The 13,803-nt window shown below is 42.3% G+C and overlaps 2 long non-coding RNA genes across 2 annotated transcripts in view; one reads left to right on the plus strand and one right to left on the minus strand.

Moving 5' to 3' along the window:
• The window catches only part of LOC147030394 (uncharacterized), a 39,076-nt gene extending 38,634 nt beyond the window's left edge, over nucleotides 1-442 (minus strand). Inside the window, exon 1 of the long non-coding RNA XR_015056342.1 lies at nucleotides 30-442. This is a non-coding gene — a long non-coding RNA (uncharacterized LOC147030394). The remainder of the gene's footprint in view (nucleotides 1-29) is intronic.
• LOC147030393 (uncharacterized) overlaps nucleotides 1-2,887 on the plus strand; it is a 59,541-nt gene extending 56,654 nt beyond the window's left edge. Inside the window, exon 5 of the long non-coding RNA XR_015056341.1 lies at nucleotides 2,464-2,887. This is a non-coding gene — a long non-coding RNA (uncharacterized LOC147030393). The remainder of the gene's footprint in view (nucleotides 1-2,463) is intronic.
• Nucleotides 2,888-13,803: the final 10,916 nt, after the last annotated feature.

A 13,803-nucleotide genomic window follows, 5' to 3' on the forward strand; every position in this document is an offset into this window, starting at 1 on the left:
AGTATGCACCGCTTCAGTTGGCACCGCACCTTAAGAGTTGGCTTGTTATCTCCTGCTTTATCACTTTGCCCGGGCTCGTGGAAACGTGTGCTCCACACTGGTCCAGCAGAACATCTGTCGCACACCAAACCCGAGTGTACATGCAGCGACAGGCAGACAATGAGGTGCAGTGAACAGAGGGCGGAGCACAGAGATGGAGGGGGCAAGGCAGGCAGGTGGGCAAGGCAGGCAGGCGATGAAGTGCAGGGGGAGAGAGAGAGGGTGGACGGCTTTGCAATCCTCCTTTTATAAGCCCCGGGTGAAGGATGGGGCAATGACCCGAAGCGATGTGTTGTCATCCGAATCGTGCCCTTCCATTGGGTCCAGGCCCCACTCTGCCGGGCTCCTGGGGCCGGAAGTGGCCACATTTGCACATCCGGCACGACACGGCCTGGAGCCTTACACTGAACTCCTGGGCCTGTTCTGGCAGCTGGACGAGGGCCGTGTACATCTGTCCAGTCACCAGAACACTGGCCGGGAGTTCGTGTCGGTCCCACATGCCCGCTCGGGGCACCCCTGGCGAGCTGCAGTTGGTGCTGTTAATGTGCTTGGCCCATCCCCACGCCATGCGGTCTGAGTGGCTTGGGCCGCGCAGCACACCCATTTGGTGGTGAATTACATCAATGCAGAGGTGCATGGAGGCGTGGGGTGATTTTTCCCGTGTGTGGGAGATGTTGGTGGTTGAGGTGGTGAGCTTTTGCTGAGCGGAGGTTGAGCAAAGTGAGACGCTGTCGCGCAGATTCAAATGAAAGGGCATTCCATGCATGTCCTGTACAGTGTTGGTGGTGAGTTTCTCATAGGGTGGCTGCCTGTGTGTGTTGCCTGCTTCGATTTGTATGATGGATAAAAGGAAAGGGTTGGATTGAAATCAGGATTGAAAAGAATATCGAGATACAATTATTAGACCGAGCTATTAGACCCATGGAACGCACTTTGTCCCATTAACCTATTTGACATGAGGGGAAGGTCTGACTGCACGAAGACTAACGTAATAATTGCCTGGAGATCACTGTTTGGAGCCATTGCCTTAGAGGCATGAGGTTTTGCAGAACTGCGACAATATATACTTCTTCTTCTTCTTCTTCTTCTTCTTCTTCTTCTTCTTCTTCTTTTGGCTGCTCCCGTTAGGGGTCGCCACAGCGGATCATCCGTATGATCCGCATACTGATTTTGGCACAGGTTTTACGCCGGATGCCCTTCCTGACGCAATCCTGGTCGCCTCTTACGACACAGGGATAAGGATTGGGTTTCGCCATGATTCGGGCTGCCCTACACCCTCTCATAGCGTGGCCCAGCACAGAGAACCCATCCTCAAGCGATCCTCCAACCCAAGCCTCCGAGTAGCTGGATTACAGGCGCACGCCACTACTCCCGGTATGTATATGTATGTATATATATATATATATATATATATATATATATATATATATATATATATATATATATATATATATATATATATATATATATATATATATATATATATATATATATATATATACACACACACACACACACACACACACACACACACATCTTCTTCTTCTTCTTTCGGCTGCTCCCGTTATGGGTCGCCACAGCGGATCATCCATATGATCCGCATAGTGATTTGCTTAGTTTTTATGCCGGATGCCCTTCCTGACGCAACACTGGTCACCTCTTAAGACACAGGGATTTGGTACACCTATTCTAACCGGGGCATACACCGGGCCCAGTACACTGGTACTCACTTCGCTGACCTCGCAAGGATGACAGGCTGAGTCAACCTCCTGGTGTGTTAATTCAAGCGGCCAACGGGGCTTGAACTCAGGACCTTTTGAATCCCAAGCCGTTACCCTAACCACTACGCCAACACCAGGCTAATACAATATATATATATATATATATATATATATATATATATATATATATATATATATATATATATATATATATATATATATATATATATATATATATAATATGTATGTAGAAGAAAGGCCCAACCAACTGCAAAAGTATTTTAATTGACTCAGACAATTTAATTAATAGGTCAGAGCAGACCCGGTCTCAGGCGATGTTTCACCCGCTTCCCAGCGAGTTTCCTCAGGCCAATAGATCCCATGTCTCAGCATGTGTCTGCTTTTTCTCCCAAGACAAGTGCTCTGGTCATGGGCCGGTGCGCAAGGTCAGCTGGAGGAGTGTTTTCATTTTGCCAAACCTCAAGCAAATATATGTCAACTGCAAAAATCATCTTGATTGTGGACAAGTGCATGCTCAGCTCAGGTTGTCTATTGTGAGCTCAGTTAAGAAAGTTGAGCAAAACAGGTTGTGTGAATAATAAATAATATGCCTGGAGTTAGTTATGCTGTGGATAAGCTTAAAAAAGGGGTTTTGCCCACAGAGGTCTGCCTGTGTCCTGACCCTGCTCGTGTTCTTTCACAGATACTTTTGGCTTCCTCTCATCAACTTCCAAGGGCGCATGAGCGACCTTCGCATTCCTACTTTGTTTTACTCTGTGCTGCAGGAACCATTCCATGTGGCTTTGTCTATTGCTGATGGCATTCCTTGTGGGCCTTTTGATGAGGTGGCCAAGACGAACAGGGTGTGTGATGGGATTTTGCTGGAACCAGTCTTACCCACTCACAGCAGGTGGTTTTGTGCATTTAAAATGATCTGATGAATCCATGCAAACTCGAATCCATGCTGCATCATTAGCGGTCAAGTATGTGTAACTTCTCAGGTGCTTGGGACTATACTTTTCAATAATTATACCATAATAAGAAAAAGTTTTTGTTTCCGTAAACTTATCTCGTTTATCTTTTCCCATGCATCCAAAAAACATTATCAAATTTTTGCCTCCTTCGGATAATAAAGATAGCCGAGATTAAGTGTCTTGCCTTTAAGCCAATTAAAGTAGATTGGGTACATGTTGTGTACATCTGTAGAAGCCACGTGCTCCAAAATGTGTTTTTTTTTTTTCTTCCACTTTGTCATGCACATGAAACACGAGATTCACTAATGGGTGAAATGGTTGCTGTTTTTATTCCACTTTCAATGAAAAGGAAATTCCCAAATTCCCACATTATATATTCCAAAGTATTATGTGTCGCTGAGTCAAAAATTTTGGTGATGTGAGAGACGGTATTTTCCAACTGCAGCTGGACCTCATTCCCATGGACCCTTGCATAACGTGTGGCCATTAGACCTTCAGGGAGAACAACTTTGATTTGCCAGCAAGCAGGAGACGTCCATCCCATGAAGAATTCAGGAATTTGTCTATTGGGTCTCCTTTTCTTCACTACTCCTCCTCACATTTGGCTGCTCTGGTCTCTTGCACGACCACACAGGGGCTAGCATGAAGTAGTCACATCTGTGTGCAAACCATTGATTGGTAATGGTCAGTATTTCGACCCCTAAACCCGATACCTCTGCTTCAAATCATACTCCTAAAATCTAGCACATAGTGACAGACTGACCAGTCGTTTTCTTCTTTATTACTGCTTTAGAAAAATTTATCCCGCTCACCCCGCCACCATTGGTGGATGTGATATGTTTTATTTTGACGTATGTTTGTTGATTTCCTTTTCTCAGTCTGATTGACACTACCACCTCAAAGTACCTTTCTTTCATTCACTTATCTTCTTCTTTGGGGGGCTAACATGCCATAAGTTCAACAAAGATGTGAGACAGGCTCTTTAATTCAACTATCACATCCCAGAGGCTGAAGAAGAAGTTGCAGCTACACTGAGCTTGACAACTTGGGCCATTCAGCAGCTGCAAAGTAGAAGAAATGTAAAAAAAAAATCATTTTGCTCTTTTGAAGGGCAATGTCATTAAAAAAATACAACTAGGATTCAAATCCAATTTTTATCTCTGCTACCAAAGGTGAAGGAGGTTCTGTTTTCACCCCTCTCTGTTTGTTACTTACAAAATCTAAAGATTTCGAAAGTATATTGATCACTTCCGTCCTCTGTTTGTGTGTTTGTTTGTGTGTGTGTTTGTTTGTAGGCATGATAACTCGAACGGAAGAAGCTACCAATGTCAAATTACACCACGTGATTCAGGAGGGTGATGGCTAGTGCTGATTAGATTTTGGTCAAAATCGGTCAAAGGTCAAGGTCACAGTGAGGTCAAACATTGGATTTTTTGATGGTTTGGTACAGAATCATCGTAGGAACTTCTGGTTTGTGTCGCTACCTTCTCTTGAGACAGCTTTTATTAGACAAGGTCAGAGGTCAAGTTGACGATTTCGTAATTACCAGTCTATGACTGCTTGTTACTTACGAAATCTAAAGGTTTCGTCAGTATATTGATCAGTTCCGTTCTGTTTGTTTGTTTGTGTGTGTGTGTGTGTTTGTTTGTAGGCACGATAACTCGAGAACGGAAGAATCTACCAATGTCAAATTACACCACGTGATTCAGGAGGGTGATGGCTAATGCTGATTAGATTTTGGTCAAAATCGGTCAAAGGTCAAGGTCACAGTGAGGTCAAACATTCGATTTTTGATGGTTTGGTACAGAATCATCGTAGAAACTTCTGGTTTGCGTCGCTACCTTCTCTAGAGACAGCTTTTATTAGACAAGGTCAGAGGTCAAGTTGACGATTTCGTAAGTACAATTCTATGACTGCTTGTTACTTACGAAATCTAAAGATTTTGTCAGTATATTCATCAGTTCCGTTCTGTTTGTTTGTTTGTTTGTGTGTTTGTTTGTTTGTAGGCACGATAACTCGAGAACGGAAGAAGCTATCAATGTCAAATTACACCACGTGATTCAGGAGGGTGATGGCTCGCGTTGATTAGATTTTGGTCAAAATCGGTCAAAGGTCAAGGTCACAGTGAGGTCAAACATTGGATTTTTTGATGGTTTGGTACAGAATCATCGTAGGAACTTCTGGTTTGTGTCGCTACCTTCTCTTGAGACAGCTTTTATTAGACAAGGTCAGAGGTCAAGTTGACGATTTCGTAATTACCAGTCTATGACTGCTTGTTACTTACGAAATCTAAAGGTTTCGTCAGTATATTGATCAGTTCCGTTCTGTTTGTTTGTTTGTGTGTGTGTGTGTGTTTGTTTGTAGGCACGATAACTCGAGAACGGAAGAATCTACCAATGTCAAATTACACCACGTGATTCAGGAGGGTGATGGCTAATGCTGATTAGATTTTGGTCAAAATCGGTCAAAGGTCAAGGTCACAGTGAGGTCAAACATTCGATTTTTGATGGTTTGGTACAGAATCATCGTAGAAACTTCTGGTTTGCGTCGCTACCTTCTCTAGAGACAGCTTTTATTAGACAAGGTCAGAGGTCAAGTTGACGATTTCGTAAGTACAATTCTATGACTGCTTGTTACTTACGAAATCTAAAGATTTTGTCAGTATATTCATCAGTTCCGTTCTGTTTGTTTGTTTGTTTGTGTGTTTGTTTGTTTGTAGGCACGATAACTCGAGAACGGAAGAAGCTATCAATGTCAAATTACACCACGTGATTCAGGAGGGTGATGGCTCGCGTTGATTAGATTTTGGTCAAAATCGGTCAAAGGTCAAGGTCACAGTGTGGTCAAACATCCAAAATATGATAACTCGAGAACGGAAGAAGTTACGAATGTGAAATTACACCAGGTGGTTCAGAAGGGTGATGGCTAGTGCTGATTAGATTTTGGTCAAAATCGGTCACAGTGAGGTCAGACATTCGATTTTTGATGGTTTGGTACAGAATCACCGTAGAAACTTCTGGTTTGCGTCGCAACCTTCTCGAGAGACAGCTTTTATTAGACAAGGTCAGAGGTCAAGTTGAAAATTTCGTAAGTACCAGTCTATGAATGCTTGTTTGTTTGTAGGCACGATAACTCAAGAACAGAAGAATCTACTAATGTCAAATTACACCACGTGATTCAGGAGGGTGATGGCGAGTGCTGATTAGATTTTGGTCAAAATCGGTCAAAGGTCAAGGTCACAGTGAGGTCAAACATTCGATTTTTGATGGTTTGGTACAGAATCATCGTAGAAACTTCTGGTTTGCGTCGCTACCTTCTCGAGAGACAGCTTTTATTAGACAAGGTCAGAGGTCAAGTTGACGATTTCGTAAGTACCAGTCTATGACTGCTTGTTTGTTTGTTTGTTTGTTTGTGTGCAGGATATCTCAAAAAATTTTGGATTGATCTCGATGAAATTTGGCGGGCAGGTTGGGTGTGTGACAAGGACGAACTGATTCGATTTTGGTGAAGATCCAGATCCGGATCCGACTACTAGAATTTTTAAAGTGATTCTTCAACATTGAGAGAAAGGGCCAAAAATGATATAAAGCACGATATCTCAAAAAGTTGTTGACTGATTCGGACAAAACTTGGTGCACATTTTAGGTGTGTGACACGGAAGAATTGATTCGATTTTGGTGAAGATCTGATTCCAGATCTGGATACGAGAATTATTTAATTTTTAAAGTGATTCTTTACCATTGAAAGATGTGACCAAAACGATGATATAGCATGATATATCAAAAATGTATAAGGCCAGATATGTTCTCGTGGATCAGGCATGATGTGGCGGAGGCATGCACTCAACCGAGTGCCCTTCTAGTTTTATTTGGGTTATTTTCTATTCGTTTATATCTGGTCCATTGTAGAGTTTATCTTTGGTCAATATTTAGTCCCGCCTGACCCATGTGAGGTTTTTTTCTGCAGATTGTTCAGGAGTATTTGTGGATATTTTTTAATGTCCATCTGCCTTCTTGTATTCACTGGTGATCGAAGAGCTCTGCCTTTCAATAACCTCCTGTAAAGATTTGGAGGGGACACAAGTTGTGAGTCATAGATTATATATATACAGTGCCTAAAGAAAGTCTAAACCCCCTTTGAAAATTTTCACCTTTTGTTGCCTCAAAGCCTGGAATTAAATTGCATTAAATCAGACTTTCCACCTTTATTTACACGTTGTAACCCACAACTTCCAAGTGAAAAACAAATTGAACAAATTTCAGAAAATTAATTTGAAATGCAAAACTGGAATATCTTAGTTGGATAAGTGTCCACCCCCCTGAGTTAATATTGGTGGAAGCACCTTTGACAGCAATTACAGCTGTGAGTCTCTTGGGATAGGTCTCTACCACCTTTGCACACCTTGATTGGGCAATATTTACCCATTCTCCTGTACAAAACTGTTCAAGCTCAGTCAAGTTGTGTGGGGAACATTGATGGACAACAATCTTCAAGTTATGCCACAGATTTTCGATTGGATCAAGGTCAGAGCTCTGACTGGGCCACTCAAGGACATTTATCTCCTTGTTCCTTATCCACTCCAGTTTAACTTGGGGCTGTGTGGTTCAGGTCATTGTCATGCTGAAAGGTGAACTTCCTTCCCAATTTCAACTTTCTTGCAAATGGCAGCAGGTTTTCCTCGAGGATTTTTCTGTATTTTACTCCATCCATTTCCCCTTCCATCTTGACAAGTTCCCCAGTCCCTGCTGATGAGAAACATCCCCATAACATGATGTTGCCACCACCATGCTTCACAGTGGGGATGGTGTTCTTTGGGTGATGTGCCATTTTGGGTTTGCACCAAACGTCACGTTTTGCATTTAGGCCAAAAAGTTCCATCTTGGTTTCGTCAGACCACAAAAGTTTTTGCCACATTGCTTCAGAATCTCTGGAGTGGTTTTTCGCACACCTCAAATGGGACTCAAAGTGGGCTTTTTTGAGTAATGGCTTCCTTCACCCAACCATACAGGTCAGACTTGTGGAGTGCTTGGGATATTCTTGTGCGATAGTCCAAAAAAAATTGTATGATTGTATTTGTCTTTAGTTGAATGTGCCGTGGAAGAAAAAGAAAATTATAATCATGTACTCTCAATTATAATTGTTGCTGGTGCTTTATAAATTTAATATTTATGCTATAGTCGAATTGGCTGTCAATTGTGTTTCCCTTTTTTTCTGCGTGTTGATGGGGGGAATATCTTACTATGAAACAGGGTGGCCTGGTTGATGGCACTGCAACTTTTGCCATGATTGTCATTCTCTTTCACCCAGTGGACACGTATTGCAGTTTGAGTTATTTTGCCTAATGCTTATCAGACCCATGTACTCACTGCCTTTTATATACACAATTCCTTATATTCATTTCCTTGAAAGATCTATAACCTACGGACTTATCCTGTACTCCTTTTGGTTGTCTGCTTTTTAGTATTTTGTCTGATTCTCACCAAGGCCAGCTGAAAGTCACCATGTTCTCTCTCCCTTTGAATCTCCCAGCCCTCTCCACTCCCACGAAAGCATATAAATGTCAGAAAATGTAAACTTAGCTTAGTGCAAATCATTGGGATGTTTACATCTCAGTGCTTTGGACTCCGTGGTACCACAAAAAAAATGTTCTCTGATCAAATGTACTTTTCGTTGTGGACAGTGAATTAATTGTTTCTTACAAATTGAGTAACAGGACTTACACCAGGTTGGTTAATAGAACAAATCAGAAAATTCCACAACAAATTGGTGCCGTGAACTCGGATGTACTAAATCCCTGGAGGCAGTCCATGGGCCGGAGGGACGGCGAATGCCAACGAAATGCCATCCCTGACGGCGGGCCTGTTCTTAGCGGGTAACGTACATCGACAAAGGAAAGTACATGTCAGAGAATTTTTATTATAGGCCTGAGAGGATCCTGCGGTTCGAGACTGCTTAAGCCTTCGGGGCTGAACAGAGATCAGGGATCTCTTCACGGGAAGCTGAAGTCTTCGCCGTACCTTTAGTGAGTTCGGTACTCAGCTCACGGTGCTGTACTGGGTACAGCAGAGGGATTGGGGAAAAGGCCCTCTGGCCAAAGGGAGGGGGTGGTCAGTCCAACCTCCGCAAAGAGAGGGGTTCGAGACCCAGCTCGCTGTGTAGTGTAATTGTTATGCGTTATGTGGATTGAGGTTATGAAGTGCATATTTCATGGTATTTGTGACGTGGGGTTTGAAAGATGGGAAATGCTGTTGGATGAATGTTTGTTGAGTTACCTGTTTGGATTCTGGTTTGTTCATTGTACGCACTGGAAGTTTGCTTGCTGTGAAACAGTTGCATTGCATTGTGTGAAGGTGTTACGGATTCGTAAATCCTATAGTTCTGTAAGGAGTTACCTCTTTGGACGGATTTGTGAATGCAGTGTGATTGGAAAGGTTGAGTTTTATGTTAAGAATGCAAGTTGAGTGTTCCAACCTGGAACTCTTGTATGTTTGTATTCATATCTGATTTGTATGCACACTGATTTGCATTGATCTGCATGTTGTACTAAGTGAGTGTTGAAATGAAACGTGTGCGAGTCCAACAGATTTCACTGGAATAAAACGTGCTCTATTGTGTATTGTGACGTGACCTGTGAAGTTTATGGGAATGCATTAGTTCGGAAAATGGAGATAAGGACTGGTCGTCACCGTAGACTGTGAAGACTGGATGAGGTGAAGTGCACGCACCGATTCCAGAGGAAAAACGATGACTGACTCCGCACGTGCTGTTGATTCAGAGTGCGGGGCGGATGTCGTTGAGAGTGTTTTGAGACCAGATTGAGAGGTGTGTGTGTGTGTGTGTGTGTGTGTGTGTGTGTGTGTGTGTGTGTGTGTGTGTGTGTGTGTGTGTGTGTGTGTGTGTGTGTGTGTGTGTGTGTGTGTGTGTGTGAATTCAATCTTGGTGAAAATCTGAATTGGAAGCGATTGTGAGCTCGATAAGGAACTGAAGATTACTGAACGATGTCATACATGAATGTCTTGTTAGAAATGATATTGTAACAACTAAAGAAACTTCAAGCAGGGAGTTAAAGCAGCCTGACCGTTTGTGTTGGTGCTGATAAAAAAACTAAGGTCACGAATCTCCCTGAACGGGCCAACACTAAATGCTGAATGTCTGTGCTTTGTCGGCAGGAAAGGACATAAATGTGTGTGCTGTGCCTTGGATAGACGCTGAAGCAAGTGTTGAAGTTTTATTTAAAAGCCATAGGGATTTTGGGTAAATTGTGAAAGAACAATTGTGAATGTGGCTTATATTCCGAACGTGAAGTCCATTTAGGAGGCTCGCTATCGCTGGTATTATGAGACAAAAATCCTCGAATTACTCAGCCCGGCAAGGTGAGGTCTTACAAGCAGCTGTTATTACTGCCAGAAGAGATTTATGGGTACTGAACCCCCCATTCAATTCATATGCAGATTCAAAGAGGGGTTGGCAGCTACTGTGTCGAAATGTGCATGCCGTTGGCGATGACGTGAGTGAAATGTTTCCAAAATTTGATTTGATTTGTACTTAAAATGTGATCAAAATGTAGAAATGTGATTTGGAATGATTTTAAAGTGATTTGTAAAGTAGTTGTGTATGATTTGGTACCTTGGGATGAATGAGGATTTATAACCTTCCACCAGCACTCCGGTAGAGAGTGATCAATTAATTATCCCTCGGATGGACGTTAAACTAGGCGTGCTGTCTTCATTAGTCTGTGAATGTTATGTTGATGGCTCTTCGTCTGAGTCCTCCGTAGACAAGTGTGGACTGGCTGTCTGGTGCTCTTTGAACACACAGTCGTGCAAGCCTTATCAGACGAACACTCCTTGGCACATTTGTCTGCCAAGGTCAGCTGCTGGCATGAATAGCAGAAAGCAAAAAAAAAAAAAAAAAACATCTCTGGTGCCTTTATTTGTGCCTCGATTTGTCAAATTAATTCATGAATCGTTTGATGTGATGAAAAGAAATTATTTTTATTGTCACAATGATCGGCCATAAAGCTGTTTAAAGGTCCCATGACACTCAAAAGTACTAAAATTGCACATATATATGTCCTAGAGGAGTTTTTCATCGTGATTTCTGATCCGACAATGTTTTTTCACAATACTCGTTCTGTAAAATGTAAAATTAAAAAAAAACAAACCTCTTCGGGAACGCCCCTAAAAATTCTGCCGAAATCTACTGAAAGGGGCGTAACCCACATGACGTCATCTCCAGAATGACAAAGGCTGCACGTAAATTACTCGGGTTGGTGGTCTACGTGATTGTATTGGCTTCCTGTGTGTTTCCACATTCGATTGGTCGACTCAAACGCTTCATTCATTTCTGCTTTAAAAAAATCAAACATTTGGTTTTGAATAATGGATGACATGGACTTTGATTTGTCTGGTAACGACAGTGAGTGTGAGAGAAATGAAGGATTTTGGTCTGAATCAGATGGAGAATTGTCGGATAACGTAGTCGCGGTAGGTGAAGTTCAGGCAGCTTACCAGTTCGAGCCCGAAGCAGGACAAGCAGAGGAAACTGGCGATGAAATTCCCAGAGTTCATGATGATCGGGAGGACATCGAAGGACGACTCGGAAATAACAACTGGTTAGACTAAATCCTATTTGTAATTCAATAATGTAAATTAGACTTGCATACTGCTCGATATCAGAAATATTTTAGTGAGGTGACGTGACCAGCGCAGTGCAGTGGACATGTTGCGGCAAATGAATCGCAAGCATGGCCAGCGCATGTCATCGGCCGTTTCTCTCCTCGCATAAAATGAAGCAATCTCACTGTCCGGATACGATGAAAACTTGTGTGTAGAATACACCTTGCGACACAATTGTCTCGAGTAGTCCGATAAATCTGACGTTCTGTTGCATTTTTATTTATTTTATTCCTACTGTCATCATGTAGCGCCAGTAAAAAACAATGAAGAAAAGAGAATAATAAAAGAAAGCTACAGCGCGTCAGATTTATCGGACTAGTCGGATGGACGACGGATTTATCCGACTCGTCTAGACTCTAGAGTTGACAAGTAACTTGTATTAGCATGCACACAATGTACAAGTCAATGCGTAAGAGTCCCGAGGCTATGAGACCATGTAACAGGACAGATAAATTTGTCTTTCCTAGTTGTGCCAACATATTTTTCTCTGTACATTTATTACAGCATTTTGGCTAAATGTTAATGAACAGCAAGCCAATGGAAGCAGTACCTTCGCTTTTGAATAAACCCATGTATGTCGAGTGCAGCCATACCTGGCTTGCATGTATGTAGAATCGTACCTATCCCAGCAGGCTGGTGTCAACGAACAATTCAATAAACTGCAAAATGTGGGTGCAGATTTTTCACATTGTTTGATTTTAAAATTATCTCCTTGCGCCTTGAAATGATGCAATATTAATCTTTGGGTATTTTACTTTTATGTCCCTGTAAGTTTCTTTTTTAATGGAGAGGTTCAACAATCACATTTTATATTTTGTGGACATGGTATAGCTCTTTATTGTGCATACATGTATTGGATTTGTACACGACTACGACAAGGTAGTAAAGGGATAAATAATTTCCTCGTGATTGTTGTGCATACACGGCTCAGAAGCAGAATTTCTTTTCCACGAAACAATCGCAGGAATTAAGACGATCAGTGAGATAGCAAACAAATGTGCACAATGCATTTGTACGTACTTTATACGGCGCGCGACGTCTAATCAATCCACTCTGTGCGAGTCGCATTCTGGAGATGACGTCAACGGTCACGTGACCTCCGGTTCGCTGAACTCAACTTTTTTGAGGGGTGGGGCATAGCAACTTGTGAAAAGCACTACAAATGTTCGAAATATTGGTCTAATTATCTCATTGTTGATTTTAAAAAAGAAACATGGGTGATTTCTTCACTAGGAAGGTCAAGTTAATATATAAATAACCAGAAAATTTTGAGTGTCATGGGACCTTTAAGCGAGATTGGATGAATAATGCACTCAAAGGTGGAGTTTGAGAAGCACCAGCTGATTGAGGTGCAGGGCACAGCAACACCAAACAAACTGGAGAAACTATTGCAAGACATGCGAGCCAACCGAGTCGCTATAAAGGGAAAACTGAATGCTCCGATGGAGGTCAAAGGGGAGTTTAATTCATATGAGATGGAACTGCGGCGTCAGATGGACCTTTTTGCGAAGGTGGTTCTCTGTAAGTCTCTGCTTGGCTGTGCAACACATCACCCCAACTTGGACTTGGTGGTCATCAGAGAGCAAACAGAGGGAGAGTACAGCTCATTCGAGCAGGAGGTGCAGAGGTACTGGTGGAGTTTTACCAGTTGGGAGCTTACAGCAGGTATCATGTCATGATGCTAACAGTAGTTCAAATCTCCCATGCCTCCCCCACAACAATGATAAACATTATTTGGAGAAAAGATTGGGAAGGTTCTACCAAATGTGTGGACAGAGTGTTTTGAGCTGCAATTTAAATGCTATTCGCATGATGACTCAACTTTGACAAATAATTTGACAAATTTTGTACACCGTTTTAAAAAGAGAGGTTTAAACTGTATTTATTTGTTTTGATAAAGGAATGGATTTGTATTTAAAAGGTCAGAGAACGTGATTAGATGGCTAGTGTACGAGGTGTGTTCAAAAAGTATCCAACCTTAATTCTTCGTGCGTAAACAAATGAAGCTAGGGAGGCATGGTTTGGTGCACGTATGTAGGCGATCCTAATTCGTATGCGTGAATATTTTCCCGCCTGCAGAAGCTGTCAGTCGCCGACAGACCGTCGATGAGTGAGGAAGTATAAGTGAGTGCAGTTGGATTTTCGTTTTTGACAAAATGACGGATCACTGTGGTCTCATCGCCAGTGATCACTGTGTTGAAGATGTTGGGATCGCTGTTCACAGTCTCCAGCATGTCCTGTGCGATCTCCAAATGGAGTGCTTCTGCTCGATCTTTAGCAGCTTTGGCACGAACTTCGCTGAGATTCTCCTTAAGCCGAAATCCTCAGTCACAATGGAATGAACGGATCCAATGCTGACGCCCACCTCGTCTGCAAGTTCTCTGATCGTGA

This window comes from Eptatretus burgeri, chromosome 3, assembly GCF_056783735.1.
Source record: "Eptatretus burgeri isolate ZD-2024b chromosome 3, Ebu_testis_v1, whole genome shotgun sequence".
NCBI classification, from domain to species: domain Eukaryota; kingdom Metazoa; phylum Chordata; class Myxini; order Myxiniformes; family Myxinidae; genus Eptatretus; species Eptatretus burgeri.